The sequence below is a fragment of the Hemitrygon akajei genome, chromosome 3 (genome assembly GCF_048418815.1).
Source record: "Hemitrygon akajei chromosome 3, sHemAka1.3, whole genome shotgun sequence".
In the NCBI taxonomy this organism is placed as follows: domain Eukaryota; kingdom Metazoa; phylum Chordata; class Chondrichthyes; order Myliobatiformes; family Dasyatidae; genus Hemitrygon; species Hemitrygon akajei.
This window is the reverse complement of record NC_133126.1, coordinates 78,607,527-78,633,595: the sequence shown is the minus strand read 5'-3', so window position 1 is coordinate 78,633,595 and position 26,069 is coordinate 78,607,527.

Genomic DNA, 26,069 nt, shown 5'->3' with positions numbered 1-26,069 from the left:
GCCAACCAACCAGCAGGAGTATTCAAGGACATTTTCAACCTCTCACTGCTATGAGCAGAAGTTCCCACTTGCTTCAAAAAGGCAACAATTATACCAGTGCCAAAGAAGAATAATGTGAGCTGTCTTAATGACTGGTGGCACTCACATCGACAATGATGAAATGCTTTGAGAGGTTGGTCATGACTAGACTGAACTCCTGCCTCAGCAAGGACCTGGACCCATTGCAATTTGCCTGTCGCCACAATAGGTCAATGGAAGATGCAATCTCAATGGCTTTTCACACGGCTTTCGAACACCGAGACAACACAAACACTTACATCAGGATGCTGTTTAGCGACTATGGCTCAGCATTTAATACCATCATTCCCACAATCTTGACTAAGAAGTTGCAGAACCTGGGCCTCTGTACTTCCTTCTGGATCCTCGACTTCCTAACTGGAAGACACAGTCTGTGTGGATTGGTGAAAACATATCCTCTTCGCTGATGATCAACACTGGTGTACCTCAGGGGTGTGTGCTTAGCCCACTGCTCTACTCTCTGTATACACATGACTGTGTGGCTAGGCATAGCTCAAATACCATCTATAAATTTGCTGATGATTCAACCATTGTTGGTAGAATCTCAGGTGGTGACGAGAGGGTGTACAGGAGTGAGATATGCCAACTAGTGGAGTGATGTCACAGCAACAACCTGTCAATCAACATCAGTAAAACGAAAGAGCTGATTGTGGACTTCAGGAAGAGTAAGACAAAGGAACATATACTAATCCTCAGAGGGATGAGAAGTGGAGAGAGTGAGCAACTTCAAGTTCCTGGGTGTCAAGCTCTCTGAGGATCTAACCTAGTTCCAACATATTGATGTAGTCATAAGGAAGGAATGACAGCGACTATACTTTATTAGGAGCTTGAAGACATTTGGCATGTCACCAAATACACTCAAAAACTTCTATAGTTGTAACGTGAAGAGCATTCTGGCAGGCTGCATCATTGTCTTGTATAGAGAGGTGACTGCACAGGACCAAAAGAATCTGCAGAAGGTTGTAAATCTTGTCAGCTCCATCTTGGGTACTAGCCTACAAAGTACCCAGGACATCTTCAGGGAGCGGTGTCTCAGAAAAGAAGTGTCCATTATTAAGGATCTCCAGCACCCAGGGCATGCCCTTTTCTCACTGTTACCATCAGGTAGGAGGTACAGAAGCCTAAAGGCACACATGCATCGATTCAGGAACAACTTCTTCCCCTCTGCCATCTGATTCCTGAATGGACTTTGAAGCTTAGGACACTGCCTCACTTCTTTTGATATGTGGTATTTCTGTTTTTGCACATTTTAAAAAATCTATTCAATATATGTACAGGTAATTGATTTACTTGTTTATTTATTTATTATTATTTTTTTTTCTCTCTCTGCTAGATTATGTATTGCATTGAACTGCAGCTGCTAAGCAGACAAATATCACGTCACATGCCGGTGATAATAAACCTGATTCTGATTCTGATTCTGATCAGAGCTTTTCACCTTGATCTGCTCTGTAGGTTCCAACCATCAGTCCCACAATGTAGCTTTGAGTTTACTGTTTGTATTAAACAAGAAAGTCTTCAGGTGTTAACTTAACTGTTACATTTTAGAAACTGCGTATTTTTATCTGATCAATTGAGTATTTGAGATGTGGGAAGAATCATGTGCTTATGACTATGTCAATTTAATGGAAGATCTCTAAAATACACCTTAGGGGTTTGTGAATAACAAGGACAATCTTCTATAGATGTAACAGTATATTGACCAGCTGCATCACAGCCTAGAATAGAAACACTAATGCCCTTGAATGGAAAATCCTGCAAAAAGTAGTGGGTACAGCCCAGTCCATCACTGTTAAACCCCTCCCCACCTTTGAGCACATCTACATGAAATGTTGCTGGAAAGCAGCATCCATCATCAGGGACCCCCACCACCTAGGTCACGCTCTCTTCTCACTGCTGACATCAGGAAGAAGATACAGGAGCCTCAGGATTCACACCACCAAGTTTAGGAACAGTTGTTAACCCTCAATCATCAGGCTCTTGAACCAGAGGTAAAAACCTCACTCAACTTCACTTACCCCATCACTGAACTTCTCCCACAAACCATGGACTCACTTTCAAGGACTCTTCATTCTCAATTTCTCAATACTTATGTCTTATTTACTAATTATTATTATTATTATTGCATTTGCACAGTTTGCCTTTTGCACACTGGATGAATGCCCAAGTTGGTGTTGTCTTTCACTGATTCTGTTATGGTTATTATGTTATTATGGATTTATTGAGTATGTCCCCAAGAAAATGAATTTTAATGCTGCAGATGGTGACATACACGTACTTAGATAATAAATTTACTTTGAACTTTCAACTTTGCGTCACTTGTGGCAGAATCAGCCACCATAGAACCCACAGACATGGTGCAGAAGCAAGTCACCCTCAACTCCAACAGACTGCCTGAAAGGAGGATCCCCAAGGTCATGCAGAGAAAACATACTTCGCTTCTACCTGCAGTCGAGTGATAGATCAATTGTACTTCACCTCCTCCTCAGAAACAGCAGCATCCTTAGAAACACATTGTTGAAAGACAGCTAAAATTCTGCCTAACGCAATTGGATCCTTGACTTCCTAACCTGAAGACCACAGTCTGTGCGGATTGGTGATGACATATCCTCCTTGCTGACGATCAACACTGGTGCACCTCAGGCATGTGTGCTTAGCCCACTGCTCTACTCTCTATATACATGTGACAGTGTGGCTAGGCACAGCTCAAATACCATCTATAAATTTGCTGACGATACAACTATTTTTGGTAGAATCTCAGGTGGTGACGGGAGGGCATACAGGAGTGAGATATGCCAACTAGTGGAGTGGTGCCACAGCAACAACATGGCACTCAATGTCAGTAAAACGAAAGAGCTGATTGTGGACGTCAGGAAGGGTAAGGCAAAGGAACACATACCAATCCTCATAGAGAGAGATCAGAAGTGGAGAGAGTGAGCAGCTTCAAGTTCCTGGGTGTCAAGATCTCTGAAGATCTAACCTGGTCCCAACATACTGATGTGGTAATAAGGAAGGCAAGACAGTGGCTCTACTTTATTAAGAGCTTGAAGAGATTTGGCACATCACCAAATACACTCAAAAACTTCTATAGTTGTACCGTGGAGAGCATTCTGACAAGCTGCATCACTGTCTGGTATGGAGGGGCTACTGCACAGGAGCAAAAGAAGCTGCAGAAGGTTATAAATCTAGTCAGCTCCATCTTGGACACTAGCCTACAAAGTACCCAGGACATCTTTAGGGAGTGGTGTCTCAGAAAGGCAGCGTCCATTATAAAAGACCTCCAGCACCCAGGCCATGCCCTTTTCTCACTGTTACCATCAGGTAGGAGGTACAGAAGCCTGAAGGCACACACTCAGTGATTCAGGAACTGCTTCTTCCCCTCTGCCATCCAATTCCTGAATGGACATTGAAGCTTTGGACACTACCTCACTTATTTAATATACAGTATTTCTGTTTTTGCACATTTTAAAAAATCTATTCAATATATGTAATTGATTTACTTGTTTATTTATTATTATGTTTTGTTTTATTTTTTCTCTCTCTGCTAGATTATGTATTTCATTGAGCTGCTGCTCCTAAGTTAACAAATTTCACATCACGTGCCAGTGATAATTAATCTGATTCTATTTAAGTGAAGAACCAGCTCTGCAAGTCAGGCGCAGAGCTAACTGGTAACATATTGAGTATACTGCTTATTCTCTTCAATCTGTGTTCACAAACTAGAATTCATTGGCAGCTCTTGAGGTACCATAGAGCATTTTAACTATGTTTATTTGTTGATGAGTCGTAGAAGTATAAATTGGATTCAACAGATTGTGCAAAAGCTGTTGATATCTCTATACTTCCATCAATTCAGTATCAATTCAGACAGATAGCAAATATTCACATTGTTGGAGAAAGCGTTTGATCTTTAATTACCTGTGAGTTGTGATTTTCCTTCCTGCCGCCCCCTTTCTGTATTGAATGTCAACTTTCTTTGAAACAGAATATTACCTGATTACAGAGTCAATCATTCCACCTGGATTTTCAAGTTACGTGTGTGCTGTATTGTCACTCACAGGTGAAACTTTTTACAGCCATTGTAGATGGAAACAGTTGATAAACAACAGCAGGACTCTGGTGTTGATGTGCAAAGATAGAAGGTATTTAAAAATAAAATTGCTCATTCCAGCTGACACCTTGGGAAGATATTAATTTTCATTTTTCTTTAAATTACCATGAAACTTAATGCATATGTTTCATATTATTTGGAATTTATAGCCAGAGTGTAATCTTATTCACAATTTATTGCACTTCTGAAAGTTCTAAAAGGAGTAGTGAACTTGTTCATAGTTATGTTTCACAAGCAGCAGTGACCTGATATCTGTTCTAGTGATTTAACTGAGGAATTACTCTCATCAGTACAGCTCCAGATCTATCTTCGAACAGTACCATTGTTTCTTAAGTCCTCCTGTGAGGACAGTCAGGCATTTAGTTTTATCTATCAGTCAAAAAGTAACTTCTCTGGTTGCCTCATTGTCAAGTTGTTCTCATCTTTGGAATGAATACCATCTTTCCAGTGGTATGCTGAATGAATAACTAAGAGAACTAGTTTAATAGTGCTGGGTAGATTATACCAAATTCCACCAAGACAGTAGAGAATTTAATTTCATTTAATTAAATTGGTTTGAAAATAAATATCTCACTTTATTAGTGAAAACAATGAAACTACTGGACTATGGCCCATACCACCTGATATACTTCTATCTATCAGAGAAAGAAATCTGTGGTTTGGGCCTGCTTGTAACTTCAGACGCTCAGAGATATGGTTGAAATGGCCAGAAAGACTTTCAGCTGTATCAACCAAAGAACAATAAAATTACAATTGGATGGATGGATGACGGCACACAGAAGCTGGGCAACCCTGAAAATTCCTTATGGTGAACAAATGGGGAATCGTACCTTAATTGGAAGTGCTATCCCACAATATAGTAAAAAAGCATTGTGACATAGCTATGCTCATAGAATTATACTTCTTAGATGTCTTGGATTCTATCTTCCCCAACTCTTGCCAAGTCTTGTTCAACCAAGCAGACGGATCCAACCGAGGGACATTTTATTGTGGTCAATTAACCAAATGGCCTGTATATCTTTGAAATGACTCCCACAGCTACCTTGACTTTATCTCTTCCCACCTTGTCTCCTGTAAGGATGCCATCCCCTCCTCTCAGTTTCTCTGTCTGTTATTGAGATGAGACTTTCCACTCTAGGACTCCTGAATTGCTCTCCTAACTCAGAAAAAGCAACTTTTCCTCAACCATGGTTAATGGAGCCTTCACCTTTCCATCCAACCCTCTCCATCCCTGGGCACCTTTCTCTGCAACTGTCAGAGATGTAACACTTGCCCCCATACCTCCTTCCTCATCACCAACCAGGGACATAAGCATTCCTTCAGGTGGGGCAGAGATTCACATGCACCTCCTGCAATCTAATCTGTAGCATTCTATACTTGTGATGTGGCCTCCTTCCAGTTGGTTAGATCAGCTGGCTGTTTTGCAGGCTACTTGGATTCTATCTGCAATGACCAACTTGAGCTTCGTATTTCATGCCATGACAACTTCTCTTCCCATTCTCACAGAAGCCTGTTTGTCTTTGCCCTTCTTCACTACTAGGATGAAGCCAGGCACAAACTAGAAGAATAGCACCTTGTATTCTGCTTGGGTGGCCTACAGCTCAACGATATGAACATTGAATTTTCTAGTTTCGAATAGCCCAGACCCCCGAGTCCTTTCCCACTCCCACCAGTCCACCCAATGCCTTTCTTCCTCTGTTCACCTGTCTCATTCCTTCCCCCCGAATCCCCAACATTACCTAGTCCCATCACCTTCTCCCACCAGGCTCCCCTTAACCTCATTTTTCTTTTGATATCTTTCCATCTATCACCTACTGACTTCTATCTCATCCCTCCCTCTCACTTCTGTGCACTGGCTATCTTTCCTCAGCACTCTTCGCCCTGATGTCTCAATCCATCCCTTTACCTCTGTAGATGCTGACTGACCCACAGAACACATACTCCCACCGCCACTGCCATCAGTCCGAGATACCAATATCAGTAGCGGGAAAAACACTGAAGTTCATTATTATTAGAGACATGACAGCAGAGTACTTAGAAAAGTGTTTGGAATATGGATGGGAAAGGGAAATCACACTTGATAAATTTGTTATATTGTTTTGAGGATGTCATGAGTACAATGGTTGGGAGGATCTAATGGATATGGTGTATTTGGACTTTTAGAAAGCTTTTGACAAAGTCCTACAGAAGAGATTAATGAGCAGAGTTAAAGTAGGTGGGATTGGGTTTAATGCATAGTCATGGATAGAGAACTGGGTGGATATGGGTAATAACAGTAGAAGAGAACTGGTTCTTGTTAGCATGGCAGGCAGAGACCAATTGAGTTTTGTGCCCAGGCAACAACTATTCACACTACAGAGTTAGGATTGAGGGAATTAAATGTATTTGATGCACCATCAATAACTCACTCTGAGACGTAAAGGCGAGATATCGGCTTTTATTGACTGGAAGAAGGAACGAGCAGTGAGTGACCACCATACTACATCCTGGAGACTGAGAGGCCGGGCTCAGACCTCCATCACCTTTATACAGGGGTCTGTGGGAGGAGCCACAGGAGCAGTCAGCAGGGGGCGTGTCCAGACAGGTATATGTAGTTCACCACAGTATTATCTTCAGATATGCAGTTGTCACAAAGGTGGCTGAGATTGTGATCTGTGAGGAGAGTTCAGAGATGGCTCCATTGTGATTTGGACAGAGTGAATGAGAGAGCAAATGGCAGCTGTAATATAATGTGGATAAAGGAGAGATTATGCACGGTGGTGATAATAGGAAGGCATTATTTTCTGAACAGTCTTAGATTAGGAGAGGGGATGTACCCAAGTGTTTTTGTGCAGGTGTCAATGAAATTAAGCATGTGGGTACAGCAAGTGGTCAAGAAGGCAAATGGTATGTTGGCATCCATAATGAGCAGGTGTTAGTGAGCAAGGATGTAATGCTGAGGCTTTATAAGGCACTGGTGAGGCCTCACTTGGAGTATTGTGAGCAGTTTTGGGCTCCTTATTTAAGAAGGGACGTGCTGACATTGGAGAGGGTTCAGGGGAGGTTCATGAGAATGATTCTGGGATCGAAAGGTTATCAAAAGAGGAGCAATTGATAGCTCTGGGCCTGCACTCACTGGAATTTAGAATGAGAAGAGATCTTACTGAAATCTATCAAATGCTGTAAGGCCTAGATAGAGTGGATGTGGAGAGTCTTTTTCCTATTGTGGGGTAATCTTGGACCAGAGGGCACAGCCTCAGAATATATGAACATCCATTTAGAACAGGGATAAGGTGGAATTTCTTTCGGTGATGAATCTGTGGAATTCACTGCTGATTTCACTTGCTCTACGCAATCGGCAAACTCCTCTGACTTCTTTTCATACCTCACTAAATTTTCTGCATAGACACTAGTACCAGTCAAAATGTGGTCTGCAGCAGCAATGGGGAGAGAAAATTTAGTATAGACTAGGAAGTCCCTGATTTTATCCTCATCAATATGCCTCTCAACCACAGATGGGGCAATGACAGACCTCCTGCATTTGGTCTAGCTAGCGGGATCCAGCTTGTGTCAGCTTCTTATTCTGGACAGTTTGGTGGGAGCCTTGCAGTAGTGCTTGACAATCAGCCTCACGTGGCGGTAGGACTGAGGTTGCTTGGTGTAGCTGAGATATCGCGTCAATTGATGGTCAAACAATCCAGTGATATTTAAATTACATGTGAGCAATTGGGCACAATACTGAAGAATTGCCAGAACTTAGAGATTTATATCCTGTTAATTTGACAATACTATTTGGCATTAAAATGAAATGATTTAAGGCACTAATTGCTGATAAACATCTTATTTTGCAAAATAGTTGTGTTTGTAGGATCCTTAAAATTGATTTAAAGATCGAGACTTAGGCACTTAACACAAAGGTTGTTGCTAACACTGATCCACGGATAAACAAGAGTCACTTGTTAGTAACTCATTGCCCTTACTTTCCTCTTGCTCTGTTCCTAAACTCTAGTCTTCATTCCTTTCAAATAATTTATGGTATTTAATCCTCCAGGAAACTAAAAATCTCTTGTTGTCAAAGTTCTTGGTCCACACTATCATGCACTGCTTAGTCTTAATATAACAGGGCAGCTCTTTTTGGTTGATTGTTTCCTAGCCTTTATGATCCTGGCTTGAGGGTAGAGAAGAATTAAGTCTGATATGTATGCTATTTGCATATTGTTAATTCTGATGGGATTAGACATGTTGTACTGATTATTCCATTGACTTGAGAAGTCTCTAGGACTGCTCAACAACAATATCATGATAATTTACACTTAAGATATTAACATTTTTTCTCCCTAGAAGCTATGAACACTGGAACAGTTGTAGTTTACATGGCTGAGATACAAAGCAGACTCAGGAAAACAGAATGGAGTATCATTTCTAGTTGAATGATGGAGCAGGTCAAAAAAGATGAATAAACCGGTCGTGTATTGATGTAATAAAATCAGAAAATACCAGAAACATGAAGAGGTCAGGAAGCATTGTGGTGAACTACATGTACCTGTCTGGACACGCCCCCCCCCCCCCCCCCCCCCCCGCTGACTGCTCCTGTGGCTCCTCCCACAGACCCCTGTGTAAAGGCGATTGGAGGCACTGCTCCTCCCTCAGTCTCCAGGATGTTGTGTGGTGGTCTCTTGCAGCTAATAAAAGCCTATTGTTCGCCTCCCATCTCCAAGAGTTATTGATGGTGCATCAATTTTATTAGCTGCAATTTTAAAACATGGAGAGCATTTTACGACCAAACAGATTGGGCGTTGATCCTCAATCTCCCGAGGCAGCCATTGCCTTTGAACTCTGGCTTGCATGCTTCCAATCGTACCTGGAAGAGATTCGCGTGACTGAGCCTGCTATCATGCACAGAGTTCTCCTCTCCAGAGTCAGTCCACGGGTATACTCCCTAATCAGAGACCTGCCGACCTACCAGGGGGCACTGGATGCCCTCAAAAGACAGTACCCGCGGCCGGTGAACACCGTCTATGCAAGACATCGCTTAGCAACGCGGCGGCAGCGGACCGGAGAGTTGAGCGCTGAGTTTGTCCAGACCCTACAGACACTCGTGCGGGCCTGCGACTGCAGGGGACTGAAGGCGGAACAGCATGCGGAGCTCCTGGTAGGAGACGCCTTCGTTACGGGGATCAGGTCAGTGTACGTGCGCCAGCGGCTGCTGGAAAATGCCGATCTTACCTTACAGTTGGCGATCGAGCTGGCCGACATGCTGGAGGCTGCTCTGCACAATGCTGACGCTGTCCAGCTGCGCAATCTCCCGCCGGTCCCATGGACGCTGCAGACCCCGCCACCCGCCGGCAAATCAACCACAGCTGCTGCCACTCGCGAGTCCGTGAACTCCCCGCAACCCTCCAGCGAATCGACCACGGCTGCTGCCAGTCACGAGCCCGTGAAGTCCCCGCAATTGACCACGGCTCCTGCCAGTCATAAGTCCGTGCAGTGTTACTTCTGCAGACTCGAAAAGTACCCCCAAAACCGCTGCCCGGCCTGGGAAGCTACCTGCTCCAGCTGTGGAAAGAACGGCCACTTCGCCAAGGCCTGTAAGTCTAAACCATGAGCGGGGTCGAACAGCACCGAGTGTGAGGCATGGGGGCGGCCATCTTTGTCGGCGCCACCTCGCCCTGCCTCCGACCCATGGGTGCTTACTGGGCACCAACACGGCGATTCAACTCTGGCCTCCGTAACCCTCGACCAAAGCGCTCCACACCAGCTTGCAAGGTCAATGATGGACATCCTGGTGGAGGGGCACAGGACTAGCTGCCTGTTTGACACGGGCAGCACTGAGAGTTTTATTCACCCGGATACGGTGCAACGCTGCGGACTCGTGACACAGCCGGTAAGCCAGAGGGTCACCATGGCTTCTAGATCGCATTCCACAGACATCCGGGGGGGTTGTGTAGCGACACTGGTGGTGCAGGGCACAGAATATCGGGACTTTGCGCTACTGGTCATGCCTCAATTGTGTGCCCCTGTGCTATAGGGGCTCGACTTCCAGAGCCACCTGAAAAGTGTGAAAATGGCGTATGACGGGCCCCTCCCACCAATCACTGTCAGAAATCCTCAGTTTTGTGGGCTTCATCATATACCCCGCTACTGACCACACACACACACACACACCGACCCGCACATCCCACCCAACGCCATGCCAACAGCCGCGCTACTGACACCACTTGCAGCCTCTCCACCCTCAAGATTCCTCCCCCGCCGCTGTTCGCCAACCTGACCCCCAACTGTAAACCTGTGGCAACTAAAAGCAGGAGGTACAGCGCGGGGGACAGGGCCTTCATTCAGTCAGAGGTGCAGCGGCTGCTCAGGGAGGGGATCATTGAGCCAAGCACAAGTCCTTGGAGGGCCCAGGTGGTTGAGGGCCCAAGTCTGGGCAGAGAAATAGGATGGTCGTGGACTATAGCCAGACCATCAATAGGTTCACGCAGCTTGACGCGTACCCCCTACCCCGCATCGCGGATATGGTCAATAAGATAGCTCAGTACAAGGTGTACTCGACCATAGACCTGAAATCCGCTTACCACCAGCTCCCTATCCGCCCGGAGGACCACCCCTACACCGCCTTTGAGGCGGGCGGCAGGCTCTATCACTTCCTGCGCATCCCCTTCGGTGTCACGAATGGTGTCCCTGTCTTCCAAAGGGAAATGGACCGGATGGTGGACCAGTGCCAACTGAAGGACACGTTCCCATATCTGGATAACATCACCATCTGCGGTCACGACTGGCAGGATCACGACACCAACCTCCAACGATTTTTCCAAGCGGCCAAAGCTCTTAACCTTACCTATAACAGGGACGAGTGTGTGTTTGGAACCACCCGACTTGCTATTCTTGGGTACGTCGTGGAGAACGGGGTCATTGGCCCTGACCCCGACCGTATGGCCCCCTGTTGGAACTCCCTCTTCCCACCACCCTCAGAGCCCTCAAACGGTGCCTGGGCTTCTTTTCCTATTACGCCCAATGGGTCCCTCACTACGCAGACAAGGCCCGCCCCCTGGTCAAGACCACCGCATTTCCCCTCTCAGCCAAGGCCCACGCGGCCTTCAGCAGCATTAAAGGGGACATTCCTAAAGCAACGATGCATGTGATGGACGAGACCATTCCCTTCCAAGTAGAGAGTGACGCCTCTGACTTTGTGCTGGCTGCTGCCCTCAATCAGGCAGGAAGGCCAGTAGCATTCTTCTCTCGTACCCTTCAAGGCTCTGAAATTCGGCACTCCGTGGTGGAGAAAGAAGCCCAGGCCATAGTGGAAGCTATTAGGCACTGGAGGCACTATCTCGCCAGCAAAAGGTTCACCTTGCTGACCGACCAGCACTCAGTTGCGTTCATGTTCAGCAACCAACAGCAGGGCAAAATCAAAAATGATAAAATTTTGTGGTGGAGAATGGAACTCTCCACCTACAACTATGATATCCTGTACCGGCCTGGAAGGCTCAATGAGCCCCCTGATGCCCTATCCTGGGGAGCGTGTGCCAGCATGCAGCTCGACCAGCTATACACCCTCCATGCAGATCTTTACCACCCGGGGGTCACCTGATTTTACCATTTCGTGAAAGCCCGGAACCTGCCTTACTCCCTTGAGGACATCAGGACGATGACCAGGGACTGCCAAGTCTGCGCTGAGTGCAAACCGCACTTCTACCGTCCTGACAAGGCGCAACTTATCAAGGCCACCCGCCCCTTTGAGCGACTGAGTGTTGACTTTAAGGGCCCCCTTCCCTCCACCGACCGCAATGTCTACTTTCTCAACATCATCAACGAGTACTCGTGGTTCCCCTTTGCCATCCCCTGCCCCGATACCACTGCCACGTCCGTCATAAAAGCCCTGCGCCAGCTCTTCACTCTGTTCGGATATCCCTGCTATATCCACAGTGATAGAGGGTCCTCCTTTATGAGTGACGAGCTGCGCCAGTACCTGCTGGCTAGGGATATTGCTACTAGTAGGACCATGAGCTATAATCCCCGGGGGAATGGACAGGTGGAGAGGGAGAATGCCACTATGTGGAAGGCCACACTCTTAGCCCTTAGGTCAAAGGGACTGCCGGTCTCTCGCTGGCATGGGTCTTCCCAGAGGCACTCCACTCCATCCGCTCCCTGTTACGCATGTCCACCAATACCACCCCTCATGAGCGACTCTTTTCTTTTCCCAGGAAGTCTGCCACTGGGACCACCCTACCAGTTTGGCTGACGTCCCCGGGGCCAGTGCTGCTCCAGAAACATGCGAGGAGCAATAAATGCTCCCCGATGGTCGAGAGGGTTCACCTACTTCATGCGAACCCCCAGTATGCCTACGTGGTCTTACCTGATGGACAGGAGGACACGGTCTCCGACCGTGACCTGGTGCCCGCAGGAGCACCAGACCCCTACCCCGAACACTCCATGATGACTATGCACCCCGTACCCACCGAGGTGTATACCCATGAGACACTGCGCACACCAAGCCCTACGCAGACTCCTCACGACACTCCCATACCCGGCGCCTCGCACACACATGAGGGATCACTGACACCTAGTGGGCTGACATGTCAAGTCAGGCCGGAACCAGCACAACCACCGTCTCCGGTGCAATCACCACCGGCACCTGTGCAATCACCACCACCGGCATCTGTGCAATCACCACCACCGGCACCTGTGCAATCACCACCACCAGCACCTGTGCAATCACCACCGGCACCTGTGCAATCACCACCATCGGCACCTGTGCAATCACCACCATCGGCACCTGTGCAATCACCACCTCCGGCATCTGTGCAATCACTACCACCGGCACCTGTGCAATCACCACCATCGGCACCTGTGCAATCACCACCTCCGGCATCTGTGCAATCACCACCACCGGCACCTGTGTAATCACCACCACCAGCACCTGTGCAATCACCACCTCCGGCACCTGTGTAATCACCACCGGTGCTACGTAAATCGCGGCGACAGACTCGACCACCTGATAGACTTAACCTGTAAAAATACTTGTAAGAAACTTCGCCCCATGGGGACTCTTTTTAAAACAAAGGGGTGGGGGGTGAATGTGGTGAACTACATATACCTGGACACGCCCCCTGCTGACTGCTCCTGTATGAAGGCGATTGGAGGCACTGCTCCTCCCTCAGTCTCCAGGATGTTGTGTGATGGTCTCTTGCAGCTAATAAAAGCCTATCGTTCGCCTCCCGTCTCCGAGAGTTATTGATGGTGCATCAAGCATCCGAAGAGAAACTGAGTTAATGTTTCAGGTTGAAAGCTCTTTTTCAGAACGGGAAAAGAGAAAGCGCCAGTAAGTATGAAGTTAAAGAAAAGGTCGAAGGAATTATTTGGCTGAAGGGAGTATCAGTGAGAGTCAAAAGCTGGGGTTGTCATGGGGATAACTTGTATATGCCCTTAATCAAAGAGTTAATGGGGGCAGATGGAGAGTCGTAATACAGATGGAATATTATGTGTTGCAAATAACAGGGTTGTAGGCCATATCTTGCAAGGCAGGATGTGTTAATGGAGAGGGAAAAACTGAGGCAATGTCACAGAGAAAGCAAACTGAGTCCAGAAGGCAACTTCTTCTGTAACCCCGTAGGCCCAATGTCAGAAGATTAGGAACTGTTTCTCAAGGTTGCACTAAGATTTACTATAACAGTGCGTGAAACCACAGAGAGATAGATCAGAATGGGATGGAGGATCAAAGTGGCAGGCAACAAAAGCTTGGAGTAATTCATTTGGCCAATGGAAATGACCTCATTTGTAACTTGGCCCTTTGCTTATGGCTCAGGCAATGCAAGACGCTGTCTGTGGATGGAGTGTAGTCAATCAATTCCTTTACAGCTGAAGTACATACTGGACGGATGCAGGATAAAGATCTGGAAAAGAGCAAGCTATTCAGTCTGAACTTCATGCATCTTTTGCACTTGAGATCAAAATAACTTCCAAAGAAGATAGATCAGTTTGTCATCTGTGTACGGAAGCACATGACTTCATATCCTACACTTCAAAGATAGCTTCAGAACAATTAAGACAATTCATGATTTTCACAGTACCACGGGAAAGAACTGATTTCAGCTCCTCAAATAGTAATTAATCTACACGTTGTTGTCACACTTGCTGTCCCACAAAGCAGAGCATAATAATGATTCTATTCCACTTTGGGTCGGAGCACTCATTCACATAACTTAAACTTCAGGTCAAGGAGGGAGAATAATATCAGTCACAATTGTTCAAAACAAGAATACATTTTATAGGGAGAAATAGTCAATCAGATCACCTTTTCACAGGAGGTAACTATTAGATGCAATTACACAGAAATAGACACTTGAAAATTAGCAGTTGGGCCAACTAGCTTAACCAGTCTTCATTCTTTTCCTTTTCATTTAATCTTTAATTTTCCTTTCCTTCAACCACTTATCGAGCACACAATCTAAAACTTAAAATAAAACAGTGAATGATGAAATATTGACCTGAAATATTAACTTTGTTTCTCACTCCGCAGGTACTTATGGATCCATTGAACATTTCCAGCATTCTGTTTTAATATTGATTTTGGTTTTTTACATTTACAACATTAGATTGTATTCTGTGATATATAGTTTAGGTTGCTCCTTCTTTGACCAGGTGCCACACATGATGTGGCATACCAAGTTAGGAGACCATGGTATTACAGGAAAGTTACTAAAACAGTTAGAGCATTGGCAGGAGGGAGTGAGTAGGAATAAAAGCACCCTTTTCTGGTTGGCTGCCAGTGACTAGTAGTGTTTCACAGGGGTCAGTGTTGGGACCGCATCTATTTATGTTATATGTCAATGATTTGGATAATGGAATTGATGGCTTTGTTGCCACGTTTGCAGATGATATGAAGATTGGTGGAAGGGCAGGTAGAGTTGAAGAAACAGGAAGGCTGCAGAAGAACTTAGACAGATCAGGAGATTGGGCAAGAAAGTGGTAAATGAAATATAATATTGGAAAATGCATGATCATGCACTTTGGTAGCAGAAATAAATGTGTGGACTATTTTCTAAATGGAGAGAAAAGCCAAAGATTTGAGATGCAAAAGGACTTGGGTGTCCTTTTGCAGAACACCCTAAAGGTTAACTTGCAGATGAGGAATGCAAATGCAATGTTAACATTCATTTCAAGAGATCTAGAATACAAGAGCAGGGATGTGATGCTGAGGCTTTATAAGACACTAATGAGGCCTCACCTTCAGTATTGTGAACAGTTTTGGGTTCCTCATCTAAGAAAAGATGTGCTAACATTGGAGAGGGTCCAGAGGTGGTTCACAAGGATGATTCTGGGAATGAAAGAGTTATCATATGAGGAATGTCTGATGGCTCTGGGTCTGTACTCGCTGGAATTTAAGAGGATGAGGGGGGATGGTCACATGAACGGTTGGTGCATACTGCAAGTCCTGGTTATGCAACCAATGATGCCAGGCAGACAATCTCTGAAGGGTATTGATAATGGCTGGGTTCACCTGTCTTTTAAAGCCACTGCCCAGAAGAAGAGAATGGCAACCCGCTTCTGTAGAAAAAAAATCCCCCAAAACAATCATGGTCGAAAGACCATGATCACCCACATCATACTACACGGCAAATAACAAATAAATGAAATGTCAATTATTTTGTCACAGCAGCAGTGTTTGAACATTCAGGGGTGTCTACCACTGTTGATATGTCATTCAAAGGAAGCATTGTCAACCCAAAGTATTGAAGTAAATAATGTCATTGTAACTATTGAAACTGTATTGTACCTTGAACTTAAGGGTATAAAAATGTGATGTACCTTAGGATTTGTGAGACTCCACTGAGAGGATCTCTAGAAAAATGCCTGCTTTTAATATCACTATATATATATAACATCTATATCACCAGCTTCAGTGTCTTTCTGTGATTTCATTCTCAGTCACAACAACAGTCTTTTTCCTACTGAATAAAAAACTGAAGGGTGTAGATTTAAGGTTTGAGGGGGAAAAATAAAAGGTACCTGAGGGTAACTTAAATTTATTTTTTTATGTATACTTCTCATTGTAATTTATAGTTTTTTATTATTATGTATTGCAATACACTGCTGCCACAAAAAACTCACCATGTTAATATTCATTATATTGAACCTGGTTCTGGTTCACACAGAAAGTGATGTGTATATGGAATCAGCTGCCAGAAGAACTAGTTGAGGCAGGTACAGCAACGACTTTGAAAAGAGATTTGGACAGCTACAGGCATAGGAAAGATTTAGAGTGGGATGTATCAAATGCAGGCAAGTGGAACTAGCTTAAATGGGCATTTTGATCAGCAGGCGTAAGCTGGGCCATATGGCCTGTTTTCCTGCTGTATTGCTCTATGGCTCTGCAACTCAATATCCCACTTGGTTACAATCAATCAATGTAAATAAGAATGTAAAATAATAATTTCCTTTGAGTTGTCAGAAATAAATGGCACAGTATTCTATATACAGAAAATGGAGTCATGATACAATATAGCTTACAAGAAGGTAGAGAGTGGGAAATAAAGGTAGGGTATCAGACAGAATGGATGCCTGATCAACACCTATTATATGTAGCACAGTAAAAGTTATATCCTGAGCACCAGGGAAAGTGTAAGAGATTAAAGTGAACAACAATCTACCAGCCGTCTCAACTGAAACTAATTCTTTGTTCCATATTTATTTAACCAACCAGATTCAGTTCCCCAGCTCCCAAGCTAAGGATAAAAACCGTGTCTGTAATCTAGCCCCTCAGGACTACCAATCCAGAATACAACAATGAGACTACCATCCGCACAATTAATAATGGAAAATCAGAATGTTGCAGGTTGTGTGTAGAAAGTTTCTCATGAGGAATTGTATTGAAAATGTTAATCTTTCTTTTACTTTGAAGGTATTTACAAGTTTGTGATTTTTTTCAGCATTCTCGGATCAATTGGCTTGTTAAGTTTCATGAAATTAAACCGTATAACGACAATGAATTCACTTTGTTCTCTGTACTTTTGAACACATACTGTACGTATTTCGTGGGATATTTGTTGGAATATGATGTATGGGAACGTAGCTCCATAGTGATATCTGGGCACTTTCATGAGTCCCTCATTGCCTAGTATACAGCCTCTGAGCTCTTGCAGCTGATAGAGCTAATGTGATCTAAGCTATTTCTAAACCAGCACCTCCACAACATAACCTGTAAAGCCCTGAAAGTCCTACACTATATACTAGAGATCTAAGTAAGATTTTCATTGATTGATTAGGGTTTTTTACTGATGATCAAATCAGTAATCATGTGCTCCAGCCCAGAAATAATTTATTTTAGTGTATTTGGATTGTAATTCCCTCAAATAATGAATAAGATAAATTAGATATTACCATTTTGAGAAATTAGCACCTTGAATGATATATCAATTTATATTTTGATCATGTATAATAGGAATGCTCCAATCTTTATTTAACCACCTTGCGCACTGAGGAGCTACTGTCAATATCCTAGCATTAACATGAGACGGAAGCTCAGATGGAGTTCCTTAACACTATAGCTACAGACAAGATCAGAAACCTGAGATCAGGTTGTGAGATGCTCATCTGAGACACCAAAGCCTTTCTGTCATCTACATGACACAAATTAGGATTGTGAGTGTACGTTCTCTACTTTTTCGAATGTCTACAATTCCAACAGCAGTCAACAAGACTAGCAACTAGAACAAAGCACCCTTGTACGTTACTTCGTTCATTATACAAAGCACTCATTCTTTCCTCCAGCACTTCACCGTGACTCTACTATGTCCCATTTGTTCCTGCAGCAGCTTTCCACCCACAACCTCTATCACCAAGAAAGCCAAAGTGTGCAGTGACATGCAAATGCCCTATTCTGCAAGGGCATGTGTTTTCGTTCATCTTGAGCAGCTTCGTCACAGAGGACTCACTGATCTACAGGCTGTTCCCAGTGTCGCACACAGAGATGGACATTGAATGCTGTCCTCCCCACCACTAAGCACATCTACACGGAGCGCTGTCACAAGAAACCAGGATCCATTATCAAGGAACCCTACCATCAGGCCATACTCTCTTCTTGCTGCTGCCAACAGGTAGAAGGTAAAGAAGCCTCAGGTCCATATCACTAGGTTTAAGGACAGTTATTACTCCTCAGCCATAATTCTCTTGAGCTAGAAGAGATAACTTCACTCACTCTTTCACTGAACTATTCCCACACCATATGGATCCACTTTCAAGAGCTCTTCATCTCATGTTATTGATATTTAGAGTAATAACCCAAAGCAGACTGGGCAACCGTTTCGCTGAACACCTACGCTCTGTCCGCCAGAGGAAGCAGGATCTCCCAGTGGCCACACATTTTAATTCCATGTCCCATTCCCATTCTGATATGTCTATCCATGGCCTCCTCTGCTGTCAAGATGAAGCCACACTCAGGTTGGAGGAACAACACCTTGGGTAGCCTCCAACCTGATGGCATGAACATTGATTTCTCTAACTTCCGTTAATGCCCCCCTGACCTTTTTACCCCATCCCTTATTTATCTATCTATCTATCTATCTATTATTAATTTATTTATTATTTCCCCACTTTGTTTTTCTTCTTTTCTCTCTCTGCCCCTCTCACAATCACTCCTTGCCTGCTCTCCATCTCCCTCTGGTGCTCCCCTCCCCCTTTCTTTCTCCCCAGGCCTCCCGTCCCATGATCCTTTCCCTTCTCCAGCTCTGTATCTCTTTTGCCAATCAACTTTCCAGCTCTTAGCTTCATCCTTCCCCTCATGTCTTCTCCTATCATTTCGGATTTCCCCCTCCCCCTTCCACTTTCAAATCTCTTACTATCTTCTCTTTCAGTTAGTCCTGACGAAGGGTCTCAGCCCGAAACATCGACAGTGCTTCTCCTTATAGATGCTGCCTGGCCTGCTGCGTTCCACCAGCATTTTGTGTGTGTTTATTGATATTTATTGTTTATTTATATATTATTATTATTTTTCTTTTTTGTATTTGCACAGTTTGTTATCTTTTGCAGATTCATTGTTTGTCCTGTTAGGTGCAGTCTTTCATTGATTCTAGAGTATTGTGATTTTTTGGATTTACTCTGAATGCCTGCAAGTAAATGAGTTTCTGGTTTGTATATGGTGACATGTACATTATTTGATAATGCATTTACTTTGAACTTTAAACTTTGAAGTAACACCAGTTTGAGCTTAATTTGTGAATGGTTGTCTCACATATTTTATGTAACTCATTTTACAACTTTTAGGCTCCACCTGAGACTCCATTGCTACTTCATCTTTGACACTGTTTAAAAAGCTGATGAATTTAAATTAACATTCTGGATCTAGATCACTGAGGTAAATTAAAAGCAGTAGTGGTCCCATTGCCAAATCAAGGAACCAGCCCTAGACACCAGTTCATCTGATCCTCTATACCTTTGAGGTGAATTGGTGACCTCACAGATATGGCTTCCTACAAATGCCTGCTGGAAGTCTAAGTGTCTAGGGCACAATAACACTGGGGTTTATTTTCTAGATTATTTAAGAATCTGGAGACAGGAGTTCAAATTGCACCATTGCAGTTGATGGATTTTAATAGTTAATTAAATAATCTAAAAATATGAATATGAATATGAACTTCTAGGAAAAGGATCTAGTGCTTTCCTGGTGTACAGTATATGATAAATAAGCTCTTCTTGAGCTTCTAGCAAAGTACAAGTATTGATTTTAACCACCCTTTCGATGACAAATTCTGCTACCTTCATCAGCGATGATGCCAGGGCATGTCTAGTCTGGTGGTATTTATACCCCCCTAGTCCATTCCTCCTGATTGGTTGGTCCTCATTCAATCAGGTTTCTGCAGTCCCTTCTTGTTTACAATCGAATTCCAGTTCTTACTTAGAGTGAAATGTTTGTGTTAGTTAAAGTTCTTTTTCCCCTAGTTTATTTTAAATGGCTTCTTTCACCAGGCGCCTCCAAAAGCCAATGGCATGGCACAGTAGTTTTGTGCCCTCAAAGTCAACCTTATGGCCATTGCGAATGCAATGTTCCGCTACTGTCGATTTCTCTGGGTAACCCAAACAAATACACTTCCCGTGCTCCTTGACGCGGATTTCCACACTGTGTCCCATCTGGCTGATATTCTCTGCTCCGCATTCAGAGGGAATCCTGTAAGCGCATCTTTGACCTGCATAAGCTGTGATTTGAGATTCCGTATGGGTATGTGGATGGTGCTCATCCACAATTCGATTGTAAACAAGGTGGGACAACAGAAAACTGATTGAATGAGGACTAACCAATCAGGAGGGATGGACAACAGGGTATAAATACCACCAGACCAGACATGCCCAGGCATCATCCCGGATGAAGATGGCAGAGTTTGTCATTGCAACGTCGGTTAAAATCAATACCTGTACCTGCCTAGAAGCTCGAGAAGAGTCTATTTGAACCTCTGCAATATTATAAAATCCTCTTAATCCTAAAGATCCTAAATCCTAAAGACCAACACACTTTGGGAAGGGGAATTTTCCATCTTTATTTGGTTTGGTCTACTTGAGACTCCTGGCACATAATGATAAGGCTGCATTGCACAATAACCGTCAAAGCTCCCAGCGCTTCAAGTGCAGGCAGTATTGCCTCATTTGTCCAAAATAAAGAATCCATACTTAAAAAAAAGCACACCAGCAATAGTGTTAATGCAGTTACTTATTGCTGGCACTTTTCCAAGCTGCTGAAATGAATAAGTAAAACAAATATTCAGGTAAGTTGCAGTTACTTTACACAATACTTGGAGTTGCCTTTGTTGGCTTTATTCTCCTCTTTGAGTACATGAACAGGTTTAGCCTCACAGCAGTACCCCTCTGTTGTCAGGTGGCTTCATTTGTCTTAATACTGTCGGATAAATTCTATCTCACCCAGGGGAACCATTTTCTTTAAGCCTGTTCTGCTATTTGGAAATACGATCTCTTTGATATACATGAGCTGACCTTTCTGCTGATTGGTTTCTTCTTTTTGGGACAGCATTTGCAGTGCCTCCTCACAGCTAAATGCTGAGAGGAGATTATCATTTGGAACATTTTCTGTTCCTTTCTTTTTTGAGGGGAAGAATCTGATCAAAAGAAGGGATGAGTAAGGTGAAGGCCTGGGGAATGATTATTTGCGACTGAGGGTGATGGTTGCCTGGATCGGGGTGAGTGAGCAGTTTTTGAGGAGCAGAGAGATGTCAGTAAGAAAAGGGATAACTCGAAATGGAGCAGATTGTGAGGTCGATTATATGAGAGGTGCTTCAAAATCAGAATCAGGTTTATTATCACCGGCATATGTCAACATCAGAATCAGGTTTACGGCATACATCCTGAAATTTGTTAACTCAGCAGCAGCATCTCAGTACAATACATAATATAGTAAAAAATAAGGAAATCAATTACAGTAAGTATATGTTTATTAAATAGATTAAAAATACTGCAAAATCAGAAATAATATATACTAAAAAAAGGCAGGTAGTGTTTATGGGATTCAATGTGCATTTAGGAATCAGATGACAGAGGGGAAGAAGCTGTTCCTGAATCGCTGAGTGAGTGCCTTCAGGCTTCTGCACCTCCTCCCTGATGATAACAGTGAGAAGATGGCATGCCCTCAGTGATGGGAGTTCTTAGTAGTGGACATCACCTTTCTGAGGCAGTGCTCCAGGAAAATGTCTTGGATACTGTGGAGGCTAGAACCCAAAATAGAGCTGAATAATTTAACAGTTTTCAGTAGCTTCATTCAGTCCTGTGCAATAGCATCCCTCCCACCCCCCCCCCATAACAGACAGTGATGCAGCCTTTCAGAATGCTCTCCACAGTACTTCTATAGAAGTTTTTGAGTGTTTTAGGTGACAAACCAAATCTCTTCAAACTCCTAATGAAACATTGTCACTGTCTTGCCTTCTTTACAGCTGATTTGATATGTCGAGACCAGGTTAGATCCTCAGAGATCTTGACATGCAGAAACTTGAAATTGCTCGCCCTCTCCACATCTGATCCCTCTATGAGGATTGGTATGTGTTCCTTCATCTTACCTTCCTTCATCTTACCCTTCCTGAAGTCCACAATTATCTCTTTCGTCTTACTGACATTGAGTGCAAGGTTGTTGCTGTGACACCACTCAACCAGCTGGTATATCTCGCTCCTGTACACTCTCTCATCTCCATCTGAGATTCTACTAAGAACGCTTGTATCATCAGCAAATTTATAGATGGTATTTGAGCCATGCCTGGCCACACAGTCATGGGTATAGAGAGAGTAGAGCAGTGGGCTAAGCTCACACCCCTGAGGTGCACCAGAGTTGATCATCAGCAAGGAGAAGATGTTATCACCAATCCAAACAGACTGTGGTCTTTCAGTTAGGAAGTCGAGGATCCAATTGCAGAGGGGGTACAGAGGCTCAGGTTCTGTAGCTTATCGATCAAGCTTGTGGGAAGGATGGTGTTAAGTGCTGAGCTGTAGTCAACAAACAACATACTGACATACCAGGTGATTTAAGACCATGTGAAGAGTCATTGAGATAGCATCTGCCATAGACTACTGTGGAGAATAGCAGTGGGTCCAGGTACTTGTTGAGGCAGGAGTTCATTCTAGCCATGACTAACCTCTCGAAGTATTTCATCACCATAGATGTGAGTGCCATTGGGCGATGGTCATTAAGGCAGCTCACACTACTCTTCTTTCTTGGGTACTGGTATCATTGTTGCTTTTCTGAAGCAGGTGGAAACTTCTGACCATAGCAGTGAGAGGTTGAAAATGTCCTTGAATAGTCCTGCCAGGTGGTTGGAGCCTTACCAGGTACTCCATCAGGGCCTGCCACCTTGTGAGGGTTCACCCTCCTTAAAGACATTTCCCTCTGAGACAGAGATCAGAGCATCACTGGGTGCAGCAGAGATCTTCACAGCTGTAGTTATATTCTCCCTTTCAAAGAGGGCATAGAAGGCGTTGAGTTCATCTGGTAGTGAAGCATTGCTGCCATTCATGCTATTGGGTTTCGCCTTGTAAGAAGTAATGTCCTGCAAACCCTGCCAGTCGTATTCCGAGAATATGATTGATGATCACAAGTTTCCACTGTGGGAAAGCAAGATTGGGGCTGGCTATTAAAAATAAAGAGCCCAATATCTGTTGCTGCGGACAACCCTGGATTATTAAATTACTTTACTTACTTTAGTATGGCTCCACTTTCTGCTTGTTACATTAGAGGTCTAGACAGAGTGGAGCTGGGCAATGTGCCAAGTGGACAAGTGACCTGTGGAGTTTCATATCAATGCATTGTTTACTAGTTACTGAAACTAAAATGAAGTGTGCACCTTCAAAGAGCTGAGAGATCAAAGGAGACCTATTTTCAAAATTTAGTTTTTTGTTCGATCAAATGCTGAAAGTCCATTATAGATCTACCTATACATGTGGAACAGATGAACATTTCCAAAGTAACTCTTCCAAAGGAAACTCCCAAATGGACAGTCGTGTTACTCTGCTAGCCATTGATCTGAAGGCAATGGTTCAAGTTCAGTCTTGGCAGCCAAGTAATTTATATACAAAGTTTATACATTTAGTTAAGCAAATATAGAATAAAGGATTGGTAATGGAAGCCGTGTAATTACTGGACAGTTATAACCATCCTTTTTGTTGTACAGCGTTATTGAGGGAAGGATATCTGATATACTTAGCCTGGTCTCCAAGTTATCCCACTCCCACATCGTCACCATTGTAACTGAGTCTTCACACTCCTCTGCAGGAAGCCACCACATTATCAAGAGAAGCTAGACAATGTCCAGTATGCCTACACAATGTCCATATCCCTCCATTTTCCTCACATTCACGTCCCTGATGTACCTTCTTCTACCACCGCCCCAGGCAATGCACCCACCACTGCTGAAGTAAAAAACCTTGCCTCTCACATCACCTTTAAATTTACACCCTCTCACCTTAAATGCATGCCCTCTGACAATGGACATTTCAACCCCAGGGAAAAGATACTGCCTACCTCCTCTATCTGTGCCTCTCATAATCTTACAAACTTCTATCAGATCTCCCCTCAGCCTCCGCTGCTCCAGAGAGAGCACCCCAAGACTGTCCAGCATCTTGTTGTAGAATGTTCTGTAATGCAGCCAGCATCCTGGTAACATCTTCTGCACCCTCTTCAAGGCCTCAACATCCTTCCTATAATGGGATGACTGGAACTGTGCGCAATATTCCAGATGTGGGCTAACTAGAGTTTTATAAATCAGCAATGTGACCTCCTGACTTGGAACTCAGTGCCTCGACTAATAAAGGCAAGCATACCACATGCCTTCATATCAACCTTATCAGCCTGTGCAGCCACTCTCAGGGAGCTATGAACTTGGATTCCAAGATCCCTCTGCTAATCAACACTATTAAGGGTTTTTACATTTGACTTACCAAAGTGCAACACCTCACTCTAGGCCAGGTTGAACTCCATCTGCCATTTCTCCACCCATATCTGCAACTGATCTACATCCCTCTGTATTCTTTGCCAGTCTTCTACGCTATCCACAACTCCACCAATCTTTGTATCATCTGCATACTTACTCACACACCCGTGTAAATGTTTATCCAAGTCATTTATATACATTACAAAGGGCAGAGCTGGGTCACAAACAACTAAAGATGGATTGCAAATGTTTGTCTTGCCAGTGGAGGTAATTGTAGCTCGTGAAGTCATAATGAGAGATGGGTTGAGGTCACATGAAATGTGACAATCAGGAAGACAAAGGTCCACCCATTTTTCCTAAAAGTAGGTCAGCCTGAGCAATCCGGTTTTGCAGAAGGAGGCTGAAACAGGAAGGTATTTGGAAAATGGGTAACTAATTTGTTTTGTCCCTGGAAGTCTCCTGTTTTGGCAAAATGAACCTGGCAAAAATGCTCCTGTTTAGTAAAGTGGAGACTTTGAATATATTTTGCATCAAATTCAATGTATGATTCTGTGACACTAAAGCAGGACTGTCTCAGTTCAATTTCTGGACCACACCTATTTATTGACAACACTGCAGCGATAACGTTGACAGTGCTTACAGTAAATTGCTTTGGTTTTATTACAGATATCAACCAGTAATATTAAATTTGCAATTTAAACACCAATTTTAAAATTTGTCAATCTGCAGCCAAATAAGACTGGTAATTACAGTGCATCATAAATCATTAGCATAATGTAGCAGCTAAAGTAATTTGGTTGCATTTAACATAGTTTACCCCAGCAGACATGTGAAAGCTGCATGCAGTTTGTACATTACAACAGCCATTACTGTTTTTCACTGTTGTGAGTGTGTACAATTCCAGAACAAAAGTTTAGTTTTCAAATAACCATTCAGATTTTGCCATGCCTGAAACTCAGCTCAAAGCAATGCCTAGACTTTTATGCATTTTGATCTCTGGGGTGACCTTTCATCACTGGCAAATGAATGACCATATATTTGTTTGAGAAGATAAGGCCCACGAGTAACATCAAGGTCCAATAATCTTGACCAGGCCACATGTCCTTATGTGCATGATGGGAAAGTTCGCCATTCTGAAAAGGCTGGTTGCATATGCTGTTTGTTTTGCTGGAGAGATAGGAAACTGACTGACCACTGTCCAGTGCATACTGATTTGCATCCTTTAAAGCCCCCAACAATGTCCACCATCGACGTTCAAAGCGGTACTTTCACTGCCACTGCCCTGGTTGAAATGGGTCATGGTTTCAAGGAGAAACAGCTGGCACAGTTCACATATTGCTTCAGATAGAAATGTAATCTTCTCAAACATTGTTTCACTGACAAATCCAACAAAAGCAGTTTGACCACAACTGCTAGCAAAGCATGGTAAAAAGCATATGCCCTACAGTTCTTTGGCTACCTTCTCTTGACTGGGATTCTTTGTCTCA